At 40.6% G+C, this 6,000-nt stretch overlaps 1 protein-coding gene across 1 annotated transcript in view; it reads right to left on the reverse strand.

Annotated features, from left to right (window-relative positions):
* pip5k1bb (phosphatidylinositol-4-phosphate 5-kinase, type I, beta b) overlaps positions 1-5,702 on the reverse strand; it is a 29,659-nt gene extending 23,957 nt beyond the window's left edge. The window contains exon 1 of the mRNA XM_054610442.1: positions 5,557-5,702. The gene's annotated coding sequence lies outside the window, so the exon portion shown is untranslated. The remainder of the gene's footprint in view (positions 1-5,556) is intronic.
* Positions 5,703-6,000: the final 298 nt, after the last annotated feature.

Genomic DNA, 6,000 nt, shown 5'->3' on the forward strand with positions numbered 1-6,000 from the left:
GCTCACAGAAGCTCCACACAAGCAACATTTAAAATAAATTCATAAATAAATATAAAATTTCCTAAAAAGTACTGTATATGACTAGGCTTAATGATGTGGAGCAGTGGACATTATCTTTCTGATGGCTTGTGTAAACACTCTGGTGTGTCAGTGTGATTACATAATTGGCTTAGTTACCCCAACTGTGTAAAGTGGTTGCTTCTGTGAAATGTGTCATGTTCTGTTGGGCTGGGAAACAAACACATATTGTGTGAACTCCCCTACACTAGCCATGCAAAAATGATCAGTCGTATAAAACAAATAATATGTAGTCCTTTACCACCTCAAAACATTCAGATTTATCCCCTGGCATTTTAAGATATTTTAAAAAAAGACTGCTTTTCTCACAGACAAATTGTGATAAGCAGAGGGGTGAAAGAAATGTTTGGTGGGGGGCAGACAGATTGTGGGGAAAGAGATTGTACATTCCAAAAAACACAAATATACAGAAAGCCAACGAAACATAAAATGCACACAGTTTCAATGTGTACTTGTGCAAATAAACATACAGGTTTTATCGCCCTGTAAAAGTAGCAACACATCTTATACTGTAAGCACACCTTCACTTTTTTATCTCCCTGGTGAGTCCCCACAGCAAATGAGGCAGTAAAACAGCATGCAGGTATATTTTGGACAGTTTTTTGGTGCGTTCTGTTCCATATTTCACTGTATCCTCAGGGGTTGAGTTTGTTTTCATTATCCCTCTGAGAGAGACAAGCTGTGCTTCAGAGTAGTGTCTGCCTGCGTGCACCAGGCATTATGCAGCACTGCCGAGCTAACTGTGTGAGTGTGTGTGGAAACTATATGTTTACAAACAAGTTTGGCCAAAAAACTTCAGCACCAAATGAAAAGACTATGCTTTTTCCTTCATCTAAATGGTTTATCCTGATGCTTAACAAGTAACATCCACTGTGTTGTCATCTCTTAAGCATTCAACGGTATTTCGGCACTTTGGTCATACGTTTTAGCTGAATCTAGCTTAAAAAAAATTCCCTGATCCCCTGATGCATCATCACACACAGCAGAGTGTGCAGTGTGTACTGAGCACAAAATAACTTGTTTTAGTGTGAGTTATACCACTGGCTCAGCAACTTTTACCAACTAAATGTACATTTCATCTATTGATGGTATTTGACCTTTATCAACAGCAAATAAAGGAAACAATAGGTGGGAGGGAGAGAGAGAATGCACCTGCAGGGCGATATGACCTTTCAGATGTGACATGAAAGGAAAAATAAGCTCAGAAGGCAGGAATGAAAAAGACAGAGAAGAGAATGCGAGCGAGAAACTAGGATAAAGAACAAAAGGTGTGATAATATTGAAATAGTTATTTCCCTCATGATAATGACGTGCAACAAGGCCTAGTCAATCAATGTAAACGCAAGTACATAATCACAGGATAAAGTTTAAAATTTAAATATTGTGTTTTCTAAGACAACATGAATACAAGAAATCCAGGGAGAGGACTAGGCCTATGTATTTGAAATTCAGAGAGCGTCTCACTCTAGTTCCACTCTGCATGAAAATCAGTGAGGAGGAGGTCACCCACTGTGTCCAGAGAGTCGCATGATTCAACTGAGGGAATGGAGGGGGGTGAGAGAAACATAGAGATGAGTATATAAAGGGCAAAACAGAGACGATGTTCTCTTAAGACACACTATGGAGATGCAGCCCTGATGGAGCGAGAGAGTGAGACAATAATTTATTACAGCAGGCTTATTATATTCAACCACCAGCGCCTAACGTCACCGGACATGATCACATGACATGACAAGAAGCCCAGCTTCGTTTTCAAGGCCCTGCCCAGAAGTCCAAAGGTCCTCTTACTCTTCTTTAAGCCACAACGGTCACAGGGAGGTTTATTGCATATCACTGTGGAAACAACTGACTGTGTTTATTATTCTCAGAAGTGATCAATCAAGGATAAAATAGGATTATATCACCCTGCCTTTATTGATTGGAATTTCATTGTTGTCAAATTTCCGCATTCTTTAAGTCTTGTTTTTCTCCCACTTGTTTGCTTTCATACGCCCCTCTATGTCTTGCTGTCTGACCCTGTCTTTACTAATCTCTCTTTCACATTCTCTCATTCAAGCTCCCTTTGGTCCCCTGAGTCGGCCTCTGCAAGCCATGCCTTTACCGAGGCACGGAAGTAGGAGGGGTAGCATGGGGGGCTCAGCGGGGCCAAAACAACAACAACAAACACCACAACCTCCAAATAATTTGAATTCCTGCAGGGCTGCCAACCTATTGCTACGCCTGCTTCCCTCCCGCACAATTCTCAGCCAATTACCGCTTCAGGCTTTCTTTCGGACAGTTTTTCAACTTCTTGTTGTTGACAGTCTTCCAAAGGTTAATATATCTGTGAACAAATATGAATTAAGGGAAGCCAGTGTAGCAGAAACATGGCTTTGACTGACTAATATGTGTCAGATAACATGATCAAGAATTACATGACGTGGTGGGAATGAGGATTGTTGTGATTTTGTTTAATTGGGGGAGATAGGTCCTCCAGAGCCATAGAAGACATTACACAAACTAATTACTCATTACTTTCGATGACTAGGAAACTGATCTTCACGTGTAAAATCTGTGATTAATGTGGGGATGCTTTCATTTTCTAATAGATATCATGTCCTCTGGGTGAACATTGATCACAGTACTGTAATCAAAGACAGTTATTATGAAGTCCTGACTGAGTATGTGGTATGTGCTGACATGAGTGAAACCCGGACAATGAAAGGAAAGGACAATAAAAAAGAGCCTATGCCGTGCTTAGGTAGTGGTGCAACACAGCTAAACAGAGGTGTAGAGGCTAAACCTCATCCGCTAAAAAGTGTATGTGGGTCAAACTGCCCGCTGACCTTTCTTGGTGTTAGGCTAAAAAGCACCTTGTTATTCAGCACTGCTTTAAAACGAATTCCAATTTTGATGAGAAAATTGTATTTTTCTAGTAAAAACACCAGCCATGCAAGTTAATGCTTCACAAATGTAGATCCTGGTCGATGATATCATATGGCCAATATAGCTGTATCACTTTTTTATCAGAACATCTTGAATGTAACAAGACCAAACATAAGGCCACACCCGTGTCTGTGGACACAAGGCAGACCGGTCAGTCAGACCATTATCAGGATAGAGGGAGAGAGAGCTGAGAACTACTGTTCAGGGCACTGACTTATGTAACAGGCTCTTAATGAGCCTCATATGCCTGATGTTTTGGTCCTATGAGAACCCATGGTAGTACAGAGTGCTCTTTGACCCAGAATCACAAGACTATACCTTACGGCTTTCAATTGCGGTGCTACCTCTTCACAGGACGCTCAGCAGGAAAACGATAAACTGCCTTCTTGAAAAAGTCTCCCTCTGCTTTGAATCAGTGCTATCAATTAATGCTTACAGTTAAAGTTGAATTTAGTGTCCAATTTATATAAGCACCTACTTAAGAACATCTGGTCCACCTCAGCAAAAGCCCAACAAGAGCTGACAGTCACAAAAAATATATATATAATTTGTGTTGACAAGGTTTTGGCTCTACAGGCGCTTCTGCCGCTTCTCAGATGTAAAATATTATATAATGCACAGATGCAGCTCACTCTGACGAGAAATATATCAGTGCCAATGCAGCAGGCAGAAGAGCACATGAGCTCAGGTGTTGGTCGCAAGGAGAAAGCAGGGGATTTGCATGAGCTGTTTTCCCTTTCAAACATCCTCTGCGGCAAACTGACCAACCTGGCCCGAGCTTGACCAATTTCACTGCCTCCCAGTCAAATAAGGAAGAAACAGGAAGTTCATTAGGGAACCCACACGCTCATAATCCTGTGTAACACCTTAAAGCGCACCAGACAAATCTGCATGATTATTCATTTTCTCCATTCACTATGTCACACTTTGAGTAAAATGAGTGACTGGTGTCTGTAATAATTGAAATACCAGCCAAAATATTTTGACATAAAAGGCACAGGACTATAACTGAAAAGGGTCAAAGGGCAAAGTCAGACCCAGGACATAAAAGATACACTTCTCTCTTCAGCTACTGAACCCCAAGGATGATCAGATGTTTAAAATTGAGATGGTCTCGAATAAGGTTAAACTGAAGAAAAAGCTCCATCAGAAAAATTCTTCTATTGCATGAAAAGAAATCATTTTTGAGGAAAACAGTTCTCATTCAAGTTGTTGTCAGATGAAGGAAACATTAAACACAACTGTTACTGCCTGCCTCTCGAAACAGAGAGACAACCACATCATAACGTGTCAAAACTTCCCTTTTGACAAAGCAATACCATCTGTCCCCCAGACACATTTTCTATATGACATAAATAAACAAAAGCTCAACAGTTGAATGATGACAAGTGCTGGAGTGTGCTAAAGAAGCTTACCTGCTTTCTGTTCAGCTCTCAAAACTTCCAGCATAGCGTTGAAGAAAACCAGCTATCGCTTTTTTCTCTTTGGACTGGCAAAGCTATTTCACAGTTGCAGCCTGGCAGCCAACTACCAGAGGAAGAAATGTAGCACTTCACTGTAAAGAGCAGTGATAATGCCGTATGTACTGAACCTCAGGCCAGTAAATGAAAGGCTGGTCCAGTGCAACAACTAATAACAAACAGAAAATCTGTCACCTGGCCTGCAATGCACATATTGTGTCAAATGGATTTGTCAGCTGTATGTCTGCACACATGCAGTCTATCATTAACTTGGCTTTCAAAAGGTTGAACTGAGGCATTAAGGGATCTTAATATTAGCTTATTTTACACTGATACACATCAGGGTCATTTGCATCAGATTTCAATTACTTCCATGTTTTGAACATGTAGCCTTCTTCTTCTGCCCCCTAATGTGTTACACAACCTCCAACATGCTTTCCTCATTTCCCATCAACCTGGACGGACATCCAGTTTATCATTATAACTGCAAGATTGCAGACACATAAAAAAAAATCCTTCCTCATTATTTTAGGAAACAACAGAAGGAGTAAATGTTGATACAGCAAACAACAACCACTAGTGAGTGTAGAGCAGCTACACTGGCTGTGGGAAAGGCTTTACCCAAACAATAACAGCAAGAAGATTCTAATAAATGTATAGTTTAAGGATTATGTTCAAATTGGTGCCCTCCTCAAACCACACATTACATTCCACGCCTAACATACATTTTCTCGTTTAAGTTATGGTAAATAAAATAAATATAACCTTACTCACCTCCTGGCCTCTAAGTAATAATACAAAGCATATTCTGTTAAGGGAAAAAGAGGCTAGTTGAGATAAATTCAGACTATATGGTAAAAGTCAGTTGTATTGCTTAAAGAGAATTACACTTTTATATCGGACCAGAAGCAGTTCAAGCGCACCTGCAGTGTTTCACCTGTCGTACCACTGGGTCACTTATGTACCATATGTACACCTGGACACTGCAAAACACCAAACGTCATTTAGGCTATGTTCGAGGCTATGTCAGTATAGTTAACTTCAAATCTTAACCAGACATCTAGATATGATATCAAACTCATAGAAACCTTACCAGCAAATCGTCTTCTGCTGCGTAGTCGTGTAGAAATAAGAATTCCCCTTAATGGTCCTCACAGAAAGCCCCTTCCTCAAGCACTCGATCCCCGACAGATAAATAGATGATAAAAGAAAAATAGACTCTCTATGTGGTGTGTTACCACCACAAGCTGACTGTGCACAACCGAAGTCACTCCTCCTCCTTCCAGCCAGCAGACCTGCGTGTCTCTGTGTCCCTGCCTCTCTCCATGAACCAGACCATCCAGTGCACCAGGAACACAAACGACTCCAACATGCCCCCTGCAGGTCTTGAGTTTGTTCAGTATTTATTACATTATTAAATTGCATCTGTGTCTCAATAACATATGTGTTATCGATCCAAATATACCAGTAGTTTGAAAAGCCTTCACATCTTTTAGATCACATCTTAATTCTTAGTGCATTGTATGAAAGTTTTGGC

Source organism: Anoplopoma fimbria, chromosome 13 (genome assembly GCF_027596085.1).
Source record: "Anoplopoma fimbria isolate UVic2021 breed Golden Eagle Sablefish chromosome 13, Afim_UVic_2022, whole genome shotgun sequence".
NCBI lineage: Eukaryota > Metazoa > Chordata > Actinopteri > Perciformes > Anoplopomatidae > Anoplopoma > Anoplopoma fimbria.